This window comes from Ambystoma mexicanum, chromosome 6q (genome assembly GCF_040938575.1).
Source record: "Ambystoma mexicanum isolate Mex_15411 chromosome 6q, UKY_AmexF1_1, whole genome shotgun sequence".
NCBI lineage: Eukaryota > Metazoa > Chordata > Amphibia > Caudata > Ambystomatidae > Ambystoma > Ambystoma mexicanum.
In genome coordinates, this window is record NC_090937.1 from 399,002,775 (window position 1) to 399,018,806 (window position 16,032).

The 16,032-nt window shown below is 43.8% G+C and overlaps 1 protein-coding gene across 4 annotated transcripts in view; it reads left to right on the forward strand.

The window, feature by feature from the left end:
• The window catches only part of MAML3 (mastermind like transcriptional coactivator 3), a 1,010,390-nt gene that overhangs the window by 403,994 nt on the left and 590,364 nt on the right, over positions 1 to 16,032 (forward strand). The gene's annotated exons all lie outside the window — the stretch shown is intronic.

Sequence of the window (16,032 nt, forward strand, 5' to 3'; positions counted from 1 at the left end):
TCTTAAATACTCATTGGGCATCTTCCCAAGGCTGGTTGAATAATATAGAAGTGAATGTGGCCACAAGGGCCCTGTCCATTGGCTGGACCGAGAGCCGCAATCCTGGTCCTATCCAGTTAGTTAGGGAAGGCCTGCTAGAAAAGGGCTGTTTATGGTTTCTGTATGAAGCTAATTTGGCTCAGAAGGGCTCCACGTGGGCCTTGAGCCTTCATGGCTTTACATTCCTGCTTGTATTTGGGCTGGCAGATTTCCCTGGGGTGGTAGGATCTAATATTTTGGATGAAGTATTGTTAATCGTGTGCCAGCATATATGTATACACTTTTTTCATATAGACTTGAACTGGGAAGCAAAAGAGCACCTGGACAAATGGGCTGGCGGGATTCTGTTCCACGCTCAAAAGAGCACCTGGACAAATGGGCTGGCGGGATTCTGTTCCACGCTTGGTGTGAAGCAGGTAAAAACCTGTTTCCTACTTTTCCCTTTCTTCCGGTCCCGTGACGTTGCAGCACGTGGAATTACACGGTCCTCTGGAAATGGTACGGTGGCACTTGTGTTGAAACGACCTTGAATGTAACGCAGGCTCTTTTGAAGATGATCTGGGCTGTGATAGGCAGTCACTGAAGCTCCCTAAAAGTAGGTGAGGTTTCCTTGCATGTTCTGATGCCTTTGATCTGCCTTGCCGAGGCTTGTTTTAGAGCTTGGAATGCCATGAAGGTCAAGCCAGGTACATCCACGACGTGACACATCCAGCAGTGCCAGCACCAGTCCAATCGGAAGGCTTTTTCCCCTCAGGAACTAAAGTTGATACAGGACTTTGTGCATCTTTTTAGCAGAGTTGGTTTGAATGTCAGGTTGCAGTTGATGCTGAAGCACCGTGATTTGGCACTCAAGACTAGTTCCAGCGTGAACCCTTCGAGACTCATGCTGGATAGCCATGATTGGATGAGTGGTTGTTTGACTGGGTTACCAAAGAGCAAAAACGTAGTCTTGTAAAGGTTGTGCCTTGCATCCCTGCTTGCATTCGGCCTTGCAGATTTCCCTGGGGGAGCAGGATCTCAAGACGGCATCCGTGTATATGCGTTTTTTACTTGCCAAGATTCAGAATTCGATTGTTTGTTTCACCAGGAGCCAGCCAGTGTGCCCTCAGAGCCTGTGCTGGTGTGTTTTTGTTTTGCAATTCAGCGAGGGAATCTGTGCATTTGATATTGGATGCTTTTAAAGGCATCTAGATAGAACAGCATTATTTCTCTCATAAGGCATAGGATGTTTCCCAGGGCAAATTTACTGCAACACGATTGTAAAATAAGATACACGTGCGCAGTGCTCGTGAAGTGTGCAAGTAAAGTTTTGGACATTCCGAGGGGAGCTTAGAAGAGACTAAAAAGATATTTAACAACATGTACCAAATCAAACCATATACTAATAGAAAAGGAATAAACATGATCTACGTATGGCTGATGATAAACCCTGTATTCGAGGGGATTGGGTCCTCCGACGTATTCCATATCTATGACATGTAATCACCACAGCTGTGCTGCTTCGTAAACTTTTTTCGGCGCCTGCGTCGATGCGCCGTCGTCGAGGGCCTCCTCCGACGTCATCCGATGTGATAAGTAGGACGCACGACGCCCATAGCCTCAGTTCCGTTTTTTCCGCGAACGTGTTGCTTCGTGAATCTCGGTTAACGCCTTGACTCTTTGGAGTTCTGTTCTTCTCGGTTCTTCGAACCTGTTCGTTTTGTGAAAATCCTTCGTGTGGAGATGTCTTCTACTTCGTCTTCGACCCCGCGTCCGGGTTTCAAGAAGTGCGGGTCCAAGATGTCGGTGACGGACTCGCACGACGCCTGCCTCTGGTGCCTCGGGGAGGCCCACGACACGGATGACTGTATCGACTGCCAGTCGCTCACGTCCAAAGTAGGTCGGGTGTCCAAGCCCAGGAAGTCGAAGTCTGCGGGGCTTTCGAGTGATGATTCGAGGGGTGACTCTCCGTGTCATCGTCGGAAGTCTCGTGGGTCTCCTTCTAGGAGTCGGTCTCGCCACTCCTCAGCCTCTTCGAGGCATTCTCGGAAGCGCCGACACCGGTCGTCTTCCAGGTCCTCTTCGGAGGACTCTGCCCGGCACGTCGCTTACCCCACCAGCCGTGCTGTCCATCTTTAAGCGCTCGTCTGAAGAGTGTTCTTACTTTAAAATCCCTTTAATTTCACAGTTTCTGAAAGGGCTCACTAATGTGTTCCCTCCGTCACCTTTCCTGGTGCCCGGTTGGGATTTAAACCTTGTTCTTAAGTTTCTTATGGGTGCTCCGTTTGAGCCTTTACATTCTTGCCCTTTGAGGCTGTTAACTCTGAAAACTGTGTTTTTAGTTGCGGTTTCTTCCGCTCGCAGAGTGAGTGAGTTACAGGCACTTTCAGTTAAGCCACCCTTCACTGTATTTCACAAGGACAGGGTTGTCCTTAGAGTTCGTCCTTCTTTTCTTCCGAAGGTAGTGACGGAATTTCATTTGGCCCAGAAGGTTGTTCTTCCGGCATTCTATCCTCCTCCGCATCCTGGTAAGGAAGAGGAGAGGCTCCATAGGCTTGATCCTAGGAGAGCTTTAAGCTTTTATGTTTCACGCATGTCCCGGGTCAGAGTGGACGATCAACTCTTTATTGGTTACGCTGGAAAGCATTTGGGGCAAGCTGTGACGAAACAGACTTTGTCTCGCTGGATTATTTTGGCCATCTCGGAGTGCTACCGCTTGGCGGGTAAGGACCCACCGGCTGGCTTGCGGGCCCATTCTACCAGGGGTATGGCTGCGTCTACTGCCCTGCAGAGGGGTGTTCCTATTCGCAACATCTGTGATGCAGCCACCTGGGCTTCAGTACATACATTTGTACGTCACTATTCCCTCGATTCCATCCGAGCACAGGATCTGGCCTTTGGCAATGCGGTCCTTTGCTCTGCTATTTGATTGGCTATTCTAAATTTTGATTCTAAATTCTTTCCCTCCTCCTTGCTCTGGTACTGCTTTGGGAGTCTGTCATAGATATGGAATACGTCGGAGGACCCAATCCCCTCGAAGAACAAGTTACTTTCTTACCTGGTAACGTTCTTTCGATGGGATGGTCCGACGACGTATTCCATATCGCTCCCGCCCTGCCTTCCCCGCTGCAGAATTTCTTTTGCGATTGCAGATTACGTTCTGCAAGGCTTTGTGTCTGACTGGCAGTTGACTAGTATCACACGTTCTGGGGGAAAAAACTACAACTGAGGCTACGGGCGTCGTGCGTCCTACTTATCACATCGGATGACGTCGGACGAGGCCCTCGACGACGGCGCATCGACGTCATCGACGCAGGACGCAGACGCCGAAAAAAGTTTCCGAAGCAGCACAGCTGTGGTGATTACATGTCATAGATATGGAATATGTCGTCGGACCATCCCATCGAAAGAACGTTACCAGGTAAGAAAGTAACTTGTTCTTCAGTGCAGAAATTGTATGCTGTACTCCCCTTCCCCTCACACACATGCATCATTTGGTGCAGTATCTTCAGGATATTTATTATTCCAATCATCCGATTTTGGATACTTGTATTAACTGGTGCTATGTTGCTTCACCTTCCTATCCACAACCAGCACACGCCTTCATGTAATAGCGCCTCAATGTCTATGGGCTGCAGTGCGCTCTACAAATGTAAAAAATAAATAAATAAATAAATTCAACCTTCTCAGTATCCATCCTCATATGTCAAGTTTACTATTGTAACTTCCTCCCGTTAGGTTTCTCAAATCGTTGAAGCCCACCACATGAAACCTTCTCAATCCTTCCACCCAAACACCATTCAATGTACCCTTGATATATTAGCAGTAAGACGATCTGGGTTTGCCATGCTTGATACCATGCCGGTATCATAGCCTGATCCTTTTGCAAGACTGTGTTCTTTGGACATAACCAAGATTGCACAGTTTACTAAAGAAAAAAAACAGACATTGATTTCTGGTGTCGATCAGGAGAGATCTGGACAAAATATCAGAGGATAAGATTACCAGGAACTTTTTGCAACTGGCTTCAGAAAATTGGTAGAATTTTGGGATATTACTGCGCAGAGAACATGTAAACACCCCAATAAAACTGCCAATGCCTGTTTTGCTCCTGATCTCAAAAGATTACAAAAAGGTTATAGACAAAAAAGAGAAAAAAATTGAGGAACCATAGAGATGCTAAATGTAAAAACTCAGCAATTATAGCTCTAAAAACATATAAGAAAGGAATCTTAACAGCTAAATCCTAGTTCTTACAGATTGACAATGCATCTGCCCTAAACAGACCTTGCAAATTTTTCCCAACAATAAATAACTGTATTAATGATTGATCAGAACGTAACTAAATTAAAACTGAAACCTTTAGGATCAGTTTTTCCTTTTGAATTTTCTGACACTGCCCCAGATACTATACTTAAGCTCCCCCAAAACCTCAAACCCACCAGACATGTTGTGGGATGACCCACTCATCAGAATTCCCATCCATAATCAAGCTGCACTTCAGCAGAACCAGCAAAATGGCTGCGCTGGCTCCTTCGAGCACCACTACCTCGCATCAAAATTGCGTTTTGCAGCTACAAAAGGATGGCTGCACTGTTTTACCAAACACCATTGGGCAAGTTGGAACAGGGAGCACACCTAGAAAGGCTGCCAGGGTGTGTTCATGTGTGTACTAAAGCAGCGAAGTGAGAAGCTGCGCTGCTTTGCTGCTAGCCCAAAGTTTCCCAGTGAAAAAGGGAAAGATTTTACATTTAAAATGATGCCGCTCTGATGCTCTTCATCTGTTCTACATTACTCTGCTTTTCTCAGTAAGGCCCTGCCATGCCCATCCATATTCAGATTGTGCCCCAGCAGGAGAGAGCATTGTTCCTGAATGGCAGGCTTTGTCAGACCAAGTATGGGAAATCAACAGTAGCTTTACTTTCAGCTGCATGGAAAAATGGTTGACCTTTGGGCTACAAAATGTAAAAAATCACTGCTTCAAAAGAAACCCTAGCTCTAAGGGCATATGTCAATTTCAGTGGACCTGTGTCTTAAACAGATTGCTGTATAAGTGAAACTTACTAGGGCAACACAATGTTGGGAAGTCAGAAGGAAGAGAAAACCTTTTGAAACGGTCAGCCCAGCAGACTTCACCATGGATTAAAATGAGCTTTTGCAAATAAGCAAAAATGCCTGTTTTAAAAAGTGTAATGTTAAAAGAAGGCCCTGTCTTGGCCTAGCAATGTAAAGGGGGGTTTGCTGGGAAACATATATGGGATGTTTTATTTCAATAGGCTTGCTTCTGATTCAGAACAAAATAAAATAAAACATTAATGCATTGGCTGGATTGTGGAAGCTCCAGAGCAGGTTTTTCTGCTGGATACACTGAGGCTTTCCCCCAAAAGGAGCCACCATACATTTCTGGGACACATGCATGTTAATTGCTACCTTTGAAAACCTTGAATGGACCAAGAGAAAGAAATATCACACGCTCGTCGGACTTCTGTCTGGGCTTCAGCTTGAGACAATAGATCTGGGACACTTACATGTGAAGTGGGGGAAGTGACAAACATTCAATCAATCTGAGAAACCCCCATGGCCACCCTGGGCTGAACTGCCAGTTGGTGGTAGCCTGGAAAGACATGACCATATTTGGAGGACCAAGGCAGCCCCATCTGTCTCAAAATACTATTTGATGGATAAACATTTAAGACTGTTAATTCTGTAACCGGAACAGCACAGAAATGTAAAAGTTGTACAGTTTAAGTGCCATTTTAGTGACTTTTAAACAAGACGTGGTAGCCTTCATGGGCATATTGTGGACAGGCATGGCAGAGAATTGGATATTCTGAGGAAAGTGTATATGATGCCACTTTGAAATTCAATATTCACATGCCTCATGACTAATATATATATATATATATATATATACACATGTTTAAAGTTATAGAATTTTAGGTAAAGTAATTTCATTGAAAAACCACAAAAAACTATTAGACGGACGAAACAAAGTCCTACAAACATGAGAATTGGACTGCAATGTTCTGCGTGAAATATGTAATCTACCTATGGAGTTTGTTAATGTGCCACAACAGTACAAATGTGTAATTTATGTTAAAGGCTGATTTTAGCAAAAGTAACTGGGATGATCCTATACATTTTAAAGCACACATCATAAATCTGGCATCATGCCCCTGAAACCCAACTGGCTGACAGCAAGGTGGTAACAATCACCCCTGACCAATCCAGTTGTTAGAGGCATGCCCAGCCTAAACCTGACCCATCGTATAATCCTATGATGTCAACATGCCTTATAAATAAGAGAGGCTGACAGAACTCTAGACACTCTTGCTCCTGAATTTCCAGCGCCTGTGTATCTTGACATTCCAGATCCACCGTTGCAAGATTCCAGACTCTACTGTAAGGCCCAAGCATAGCTGATCCTATCACAGCAAGGCCAAAGCATAGCTGATCCTATCCCAGCCAGGCAATTGATCCAGAAATTCCACAAAAATCCCAATAACAAAGGGGAAAAGCTGTGGTACCCTTTTGGGAAGCATCCTGTGACCAGACCGGCTTTTTGCTCACTACTTGCATGCCCGCTGTACCCTTGCCATCATCCAGCGACCAGACTGGCCCAGCTGCTTGCTGTTAGGAGTATTCGCTTATATCCTGTGACCAGAGCTTTTGAGTCCAGAACCGGTTGACTGTCCAAATCCCCAAACCCAAGTGCAGATTGTGAGTATTCCCATCACATCGCGACACATAGCCTACCCCATCTTGATCCTTTGTCTTTCTTCCACTCTTTAAGTAATCCTATCCATACCCTGATTCCTTGTTTAAAACTGCTAGAATTCTCTGTGCATCTTGTCCTTGATCTCCAAACCTTACGCCACTTTTCCATTTCTTTCTGTCTTGCATAGATCCTTAGTCATCTTTTGAATAATTTAATTCATTTCCACACAAAGAGACACGCGGCATGAGGGGGTTAATGCGGTCACTTAACCTGTTTCATGGTCAGAGTTTTCTTATTGATAATCTAGCTTAAGTAAAACATTTACTTTCTTTCCAAACCGACTTTCTATTTTTAACTGCTCTATTTTTTTTAATTCGAACCTCATTTCACCTTGAAAATCTCATCCTTTCACTTCTATATTGTCCGTGATGTGCATCTATCACCCAGCCTAAAAGCCGCATTCTGATTCTGTTTTTATCACCCTTTAAAAAAAACCTTGACATTTAAAGAGAAAGAGAAAAATGCAACTTTTCCATGTGTGATTTGACTGTTAATGTTATGTTAAAGGACATTTGTACCGCACACTATCACCACCAGAGTGGTCCCCTGGCGCTATGGCGGCTCTGAAAGAGGAGGGGAGGTTGAGTTAGTGGGAGGAAGCAGGAAAAGTGCAAAAGAGCAGTGATGTGCTGTTGGCGGCCTCAGCCCGGTGGGTCCATTGGCTAGGCCTGGGGTGTTTGCGGCCTGTAGTCGTCGTGTACTGTTGTGCAAGACTGTGTTTTTGTTTTGTTGTTGCGATGTAGTGAAGTTTGCGTGGTTTGTTGTGCTGTAGGTTTTGGTTGCGTTAGGTTTGGAGTTTGAGAGGTGTATGCAGAAAGGGAAATTGTTAGTAGGGTTGGTTAGTTTGCGTCTCTATCCTGAGTTGAGGCGCTCGGCTTGCGTAGTCTCCCCTGATGCAGTTCTGTCCTGATCTGGGTCTGACTGGCATATAAGTTTCCTTACTCCTCTGGCCCCCACCTCTAACATGCTCTCTCATAGCTCCCCTTATCCTCCCTTCATACTCCTGTGGCCAGTGCACCTGCCAATGTCAGCCTCTCAGGTAATGTGGTGATTGCCAATATCTTGATAATTCCACATCACCCTGGGTTCCTGGCGGTAACTAAGGGGCGGGCGAAAGTGTTGGTGGGATTGTCTGGGGTAGTTGACTCAGTTTCCGTGCGTGCCGCCTGTGTTCCAGTCTATCCGGTGTCACCCGTCCAGGTGCCGTGGGAGTTACCCTCTCGGGTCGGGGATGTTTGTGTCCTTTCCGGTTTAGTCATTCTTTTTCCGGTTATGGTTTCCAGATTTAGTCTGTGGTGTTGAAGAGCCAGGTTTTTAGTGATTTCCTGAATTTTAGGTGATCTTCGGTGTTTCTTATTTCTTTTCGGATGTTGTTCCAGGTTTTTGCGGCTAAGTGGTAGAAGGGGCTGCCTCCAAGTTTTTTCTTAAGGTATGGTTTGAGTTCCAGTCGGATTTCATTGCTTGATCGGAGGGGTCTCGTTGGTTTGTAGACTGTTATTTTCTTTTGTAGGAATTCTGCTCCTTGTCCGCTGATTGCTCTGTGCGTTATGCACATTGTTTTGAAGGTGATGCAGTGTTTTACTGGGAGCCAGTGTAGTGTTTTTAGGGCTGGAGTGATGTGGTCTCTTCTGGATAGTTTGAGGAGTAGTCTTGCTACTGCATTTTTGATTCGTTGCAGTTTCTTCAGGAGGTATTCTGGTATTCCGAGTTAGAGGCTGTTTCCATAGTTGATTTTTGACATGATTAGGGTGACGATAGTGAGTGTTTTGTGCGTGAAGGAGAGGAAAGGTAGAATTCTTATTGCTGTGTGGAGGAGGAAAAAGCATTTCTTCACTGTTGCATTTATTTGTGGCTCCAGGGTTAGTGTGTTGTCCATTAGGACTCCCAGATTTTTTACTACCTTCGATGGTGTTGGTGCGTTTCCCATTTCCGTAGGCCATGGGATGGTGGTTTCGTTCTCATGTTCTTTGGATACGATCATGATTTCTGTTTTTCCTGGGTTGACTGCACTGTATTCTCAATTTCAACCTGCTTTGTGAACTGTATTCCTTTTGTGATACTTTACCTTGCAGTTGCTAGTGATTTGACATCCGAGACTGTGATAAAACATATGTACATAATTATTTAATTACACATATAATTATTTGTTAAAATCGGAGTGTCATTTTAGGCCATTGCAAAGGGCTTAAAACCAGTTTCTGCCTCTTATTTTGTGAGGGAAGGTCGGATTTTGATTCTGCTTGCTGCCTCATATCCCTGACCACCTGCTGCTTCTATCTACCCACTAAGATTTCGAGTAATTGTGGGTTGAGGGAACATTGCAGGGGGAAACCTTAACTTGGGTGCTATCTATCCTAATTGAAAAAGTGCTCCTATTCATTTGTGCTTTGGATATGTTCTTGTAGAAAGTTACCCAAGTGTATTTCAGTGGTTTTCATTGTAATTATCACCCCAACATAAACATAGTGTGATTTTCTTTGAAATTAAAATGAATAAATATTGTATTCCCACCAATTGGCCTGGATCATGGTCAATTGTGACCCGGGTTATTTGTAAAAGGGGGTGTGAGACGGGTTGGGTATCGGCTCAATTCAAATTCATACAAAAATAAAGAGAAAGTATTCTAATTGAGCGCTACATCCTAGGCTAAGGGCAAGAGTCCTGACCCGGTGTATGACGTCCGGTTAGAATCCTTCACAGTAATTGATGGAATCCCTGCTTATGTTGCCAAGAATAATGCCTTGTTTTTGACAGATTTTATGACCGCTTTTGTCAATTTTTCCCTTAAAGAGGGGATTTTCCCCTCAGCACAAAAAAACCATCCTCTAACACCATTATTAAAAACAAACGTCCAGAAATATTGCAGAATTATCAGCCAGTCGCAGGTCTTCACTGGCCACCCAAGGTGTTGGAAATAGTAGTGACGTCTTAGTTAGTCTCATATAGACAAGCATAAAATCCTAGACAAATATCAATCCCGGTTTTGCCCATTGCATGGGACTGCAACGACACTGATTGCAGTGTGAGGTGACATGCTAAAACAATCTGATGAGGGGGCATTGATGTTGATGATGTTGGATCTCTCTGCAGCGTTTGTGCACCGCAACACCCTGATTTCCACGCTCTCTAATGTGGCATGAGTGTCAAACCAAACATTAGTCTGGTTTCTCTGTTTTCTGACAAATAGTCATCAAAATTGTTAAGCTGGGATATTTTCTATCTAGTGAAACCTCTGTACACTGGAGTTCCACGGGGTTCCTGCCTACTCCAAATTCTTTTGAACATCTAAATGCAGCCATTGATGGAAATCCTCTAAAAATGTAATGTTTTCTTACTACTTTTATGCAGATGACACTCGGATCAATGACCGCACCTCACTGTGTCACTAGAAAATATTGTAAAACGTACTGATGAGATTGCACAATGGATAACCTTGAACAGACTCCAGCTCAATCCCACGACTGGCATTTCTCTGTTTATGGACCACGATTGTGGAATTCCATCCCTATGAAGCTAAGAAATATCACCTCCCTACTTTTATTCTGTAAAGCTTTAAACCCCATCTATTCCAATAGCCTATCTAGGTCTACTGCTCCTCTATTCCCTTTAAGCTGGATATTTTAAGATCAGTGCCCAAATGCAGTTCACTCTACCCGCCACACGTTCTACATGACAAAATACAAATACCCAGATCCGCCTCTAAATTGTTTTAAATACATGGAGCAGGCTGGTCCACAGGGCCAATAGATTCCTTTATAAACTCGCTATTATTTCTTCAAATATGTCCAGCACATTGTCCCTTCTTACTTTGCTATGCTTTTCACCCTAGAGTCCCGAGTACCCAATCCTCTGGTTGTCCCAAGACTGCTCTCAAACCCAAATATCACTACGGCACGAGTCGCCCTACTAGAACTGATAATCCTGTTATTTGATTTGCCCTGCTCGGGACTGATATAAATGAAAATTGGGATTTGTAAGGATGTTTACACCCAGGGTTAGTCTTTAATCTCATTTAAATGCACCCTGTGGGCCCAGACTGTGATGTTTTAGGGAGCAGTACCGAGAGCTGTGTTGGAGGATTAATCTCTGGTATGACTGAGCTTTTGCCCCTTTCGAAGTAGGTCATTGCAGGTAGTAGTGCCAGGGCTGGAGAACCGCTTGGATGAGACCATCTGCACCAGATTTCCATATCTCCCAGGGGGCAGTGTTAGTGACTGTCTGTTTAACAGGAAAGCCTGAGATGGCCATTAGGATGGGAAAGTCCCGCCTATGAGTTCTGACAGAATTTGCCACCTCATTTTGAAATCTAGCTAATTCTCAAAACAATGTGGATGATTGTTTAGTGCTCCTGGGAGTGCATGAATTGATATCTGGAACATATAAAAACCCTCCATTTATCAAGTCAAAAATGGGAACATCATTGCAGGTTCCTGCAGGACAAAATTTCAGACAGAGTAGAGATGTTTGGAGACCTGACTATTCTTTGCTGAAAACCACTTTGCAAAAATGTATTTTGTCAATTTAACCACTTTTTTTTTTACTCAAAACGTGGGGGAAACCACTCGTCCTCCGTTTTTTGTACCAAATCAAAGCTTGCCATCTATAGTTTTGCAGTAAAAATAATTGGTAAAAATATCGCCAAAACTAATTTGGCCAATTTGTAGTCCGGATGGGGGTATCGGGGAGTAAGGTATATTCCATTTTACATGCTCTATAAGATGATGGTCAGTACAGTTAAGTGTGTTGCCAGCAGCACATTCTATTGCCAAGGCTTTGAAATGGCAACATGTGCATCATGAAATATTTCTGATCGCAATTGATAACCAACAATTTCGTCATTTATTAGTCAGCAGTGTTGACTCCATCAAGGGTGCAGTTTGTTTCCCCCAAACCACCACAGCCCTTTCTCTGTAGGAAATGTCACAGCCTTTTACTGGGGTATTCCTATAGGAGGTAGCAGGTCAGACAGTAGAGATGGGAAGTGTGGAGGGGCAGAACAGACAATGGGCCCCTATAAAATAAGCTGTTCTAAAATGCGATAAAATGTCCACCACAATGGAATGTCACACGTCTGCTGTCATTGACCATCTCTTAGATATGGGATTCGGGCAAGGGTTCTTCCCAATGCTCCTCACATAGACTAATATCCCAAATGAATATAGCCTTAGGACTGTTAACAGTTTTGTTGCTATATTAATCAGATGGTCTACCGCACTCATCGTCCTGTTTTACCCATGATGAGATTGTATGCGATAGGCAGACATGTTGCCATAAAGTGCTCGACCAGTGCTGCATTTCTAGAGTAGAACTAAGCCTGGAGTTTTGCTGGGCCAAGTTGCTTAAAAGGTATTTTACCACATCAAATGGACATTTAACGAAAAATAGATCAGGCTCGCTCCAAAAGTCTTAATTGAAAACAATATGATTCATTTAAAAGCAATAAGTAAGCATGACCCAAATGCAACTTTTCTTTTTAATGTATGCACATTTATAGAATCATTCATAGTGAAGGCAGACGAGAGGGCTAACTTCGGAGGGCGGAGGCTAGCTGTGTAAGGTGGGGCATTAGGCTTGCTTCTCGCCTCAAGTTTGTTGATGCAAACTAAATTTCAACTCCAGGTCTGAGTTTGTAGCTGTGCTGTTGGACTTTACAAACATTCGCTGGCATTCGGGAGGAATGTATACATGAGGTCAGCTATCGGCCACCGTACTGGTCTGCCCCAAATTGTAATCCCGGAGCAAATGTTCGGTTTTCCTCTCTCTGGTCTTGATATTGATGGCACCTCTTCTCTTCTTCGGTGGTTGCAGCAGTGTCTTTAAGCTCATATTATTTCTGTGTCTGGAAAGACCTTTGTTTCTCTCCCTCCTGACATCCTATTGGATTCTGTTTCGTGGCACTTGTTTCTTCACATGATCCCCTGGGAGATCTCATTTCCGGCTTGGTTTTCATTGCCACTTTTTTGCAGAGGATTCACAGAGTTTCTTGTCTTCATCACACGCGAGCTCCAACATTGGTGCCCAGCCGCCGTTGCAGCATTGATGGGTTTAAAACGTCCTTGTTTAAAATCCTCACAAATTTAGATTCCTGCAAATAACCTACAGATAAGGGGTGTATCAGCCACTTTTACTGTCTACCAACAAGCAAATACTCTAAAAAAATAAAAACAGGGAGTCAAAATACTCCCAACAAAAAATAGGAAACAAACACGTACCGCCTTGTGTCTCTTCTTTCACCGACACAGCTCCATGGATATGTTTGGCCCAGTAGTGTACATAGTACTACAGGAAGAAACTTCTATTATTACTTTAATCTGTATGTTTAACTAGGTGCAAAGGAATAATTATTACCCAAACATTCCTGTTTTACAGTTAAAACATATTTTTACTCTTATAATATACTTCCATTAGGAATTACAATATCTGAGCATTAGCCGGATGGGTGATATGAAAACTCATGGGCGCACTCCATTATGCCAGCCCCAGGTATTGCAGGTTACCAAGCCCATCTAGGCATTGTGGTGATGCCCACAATAGCATGCAAAATGCTCTCACAGCTTCAAACCGCGGGAGGGCACATGTTCTTTTCCTGCTAGGCTGGTTGTAAATGGGCTAAGACCAAAGTAGCAGGCCTCTGCCACTTAATAAATATGGTGCCCGGTTATTGATAACTATGCTGCTGTCAACTCAGTGCTTACTCACATGACAAATATCTCGTTTCCCTATTGGCTTTAAATAGTTGATGCGCTTTGATCCAGCTGTTTGAGTACAAGCTGGCAGTCCTAATGAAAAGCGGGACACCGGCTTCTTATTACACCACAATAGCGGGCAAATGGACCCAACAATAAAACTACTCCCAACAAAAAAACGGATACGTTGGAGCCTGCCCCTTGCTTCCACTCACAGAGCTGCATGGCTATGTACAGCTTGTGATATCGACGGAGCCATATGAAGTAGTTCCTCTAGTGCTACTCTGATCTGAAGAACCGTAAGGCAAAAAGACATCTTTTTTTAAAAAGCATGTTTATTTTAAACCAGCGCACAGACAACAGCAGTACAAGTAAATGGAAAGCATGTCACCAGTTATCAATAAGGGGCAGGCAAAAGTCCCACCTGCCGCCGCCCCCATCCTGCTCCCCTCCTCACTCCCCCATTCCAACCTCCCTTAGACTCTGCCCAGTGTACCCTGCCGCTGGACCCTCTTTTTTCAAGCCAAGGACCCTCCTGAGCTGCGGAGGCTTGTGGGTTAACGCTGGAAAGTTTTGATCATAGTCTAGGAATGGTGCCCAGATGTTCGCAAAGCGATGTAGGAGGCATGCCTTGGCAGCTGACACTTTTTCAGCGATCAATATGTCCCACATTTTTATCCACCAGAGAGCCATCAACGGCCCCTCAGCGGTCTTCCGGATGCGGGCAACTGTGATTTTCCCAGCCAAGAGAAATTGGGTCAGTAGCTTGGCTCGCTTTCCGGATCTTGGGTAAACCCCCGGGGCCAGGACTGCCAACAGGATGGGCTCCGGCTGTAGTGGAATCGCCCCCTGGGTGATGTATTTTATAGTAATTTGAATGAATATACAATAAAGTATGGGTTCCAGAAATATATATGTTGTACACTACACTTGTTTTGTTCGCCTAAGAAATACCCTCAATTTCACTCAATAATACGTTTAATTGCAAACTTTCAGCAAGAGAGAGAACATTATCCCACTTAAAATTCTTAACTTGTGGCCTATGATCAGGCTAATATTGTCACTTAACTCAAGCAATTAAGAGCTTGGCATTGGTCCACACAATGTAAGAGTTGTCAAGTGGCTACATTGTTGACTGTGGATTTTGGAGACCTAGGGTTTAATCCTAGATCATGCATTTTACTACAATGTGTTCACTCTATGTATATTACTAAACTTAGCTGTGCGTGTTTTATCTGCAACAACTTGGGATACTTAGTAATGAACTTAACTCTGGCGTTTGGGTGGTATGACTTTCTGGACATTTAATTCAATGACCACAATGTAGTATGTAGGCAATGTTGGGAGTACAACTTCCTCACCTACCACTAATACTTTTAAATGTATCCACCCTCTGCCCCTCCACACACAAACACACACAGTTTACCCCACCATTGTATGCACTGTTTACATACTAGATATATAGTAAAAAAAATCCATCATTACCAGTTAAACTGCAAACCAGTGCAGGATAATAGAAGATAATAAGCTATATTTATAGCCAGACAGCTCACAAGTCATTTCTTTGCTTTGTTGATTGGCATTTTTGTAATGTAATGCACACCCTTATCACTGGTGTGATTTGTTTTTGTAGGGCTCTATCCATGTCCAGGAGCCTTGAAGTCCAGAACCTGGGTATTTGAGTGGAAGGTTGTGCAATATGTATAATTGTGTGAACTTACTGCCATTGCAGCAGACAACCAATTGTCTATGTTGGATTTCTTTTATATTTAGTTTGGCTTATGTGATCTGTGTACCAGGAATTACTGATTGGATAATGATCTTAATTGCCGGGCAGGTCTATAGGGGTGCATGGGAGGGTGTGTTTTGGGCAGGGTTTGATGTCCTAAGAATGCAAGGTGGTGGTGGATGTTGGATATGGAAGAGATGCCAAGGTTTATTGTTTGGGCTGAATGCAGAATTTCATGAATTGGGTTATAGTAAACAGAGTCTATCCCTAGTTGGTAAAGGTGCAGTTTCAACTGACAGAATTTAAGATTAATGCGATGGAGCAACCATTGTGCAGAATACTGTTATTGAAAACCATTCGACTGACGTCTACTAGCCAATTCTGCACATTTAAGGTCAGTGTTAAGATGGATTTCTGAACTCTAACCTGGTGAGCAGAGGTCCAGAAGGCCAGCCTAGTTTCTTGGAACAGGGTAACCTTCTGGACAAGCCAGACCAATCAAGGTGGCATTGGCGGTGGTCAAGACTAGCTCTCAGGAGTCGTGAGGCTGATCAAAAGCCCACAATGAGCAAACACAGTAAACAGAACCACACATTACTCTGTCAGGCGTATATGTCAAATACATATACATGTATTAAAGGCCATTTAAGTCAAACACAAAGGGAGCCACAGCAATTTTAACAAAACGAACACAACACTAACTATGAAACGAGTAGAGATCCACAGCCTGAAACAGAAAACGGTCACAGTATAAATATTCTTTAGGCAGTCCTTCAACAACTCAAACCTTAACTAATAGGCAGTTCAGTCCCTAAGAAGTG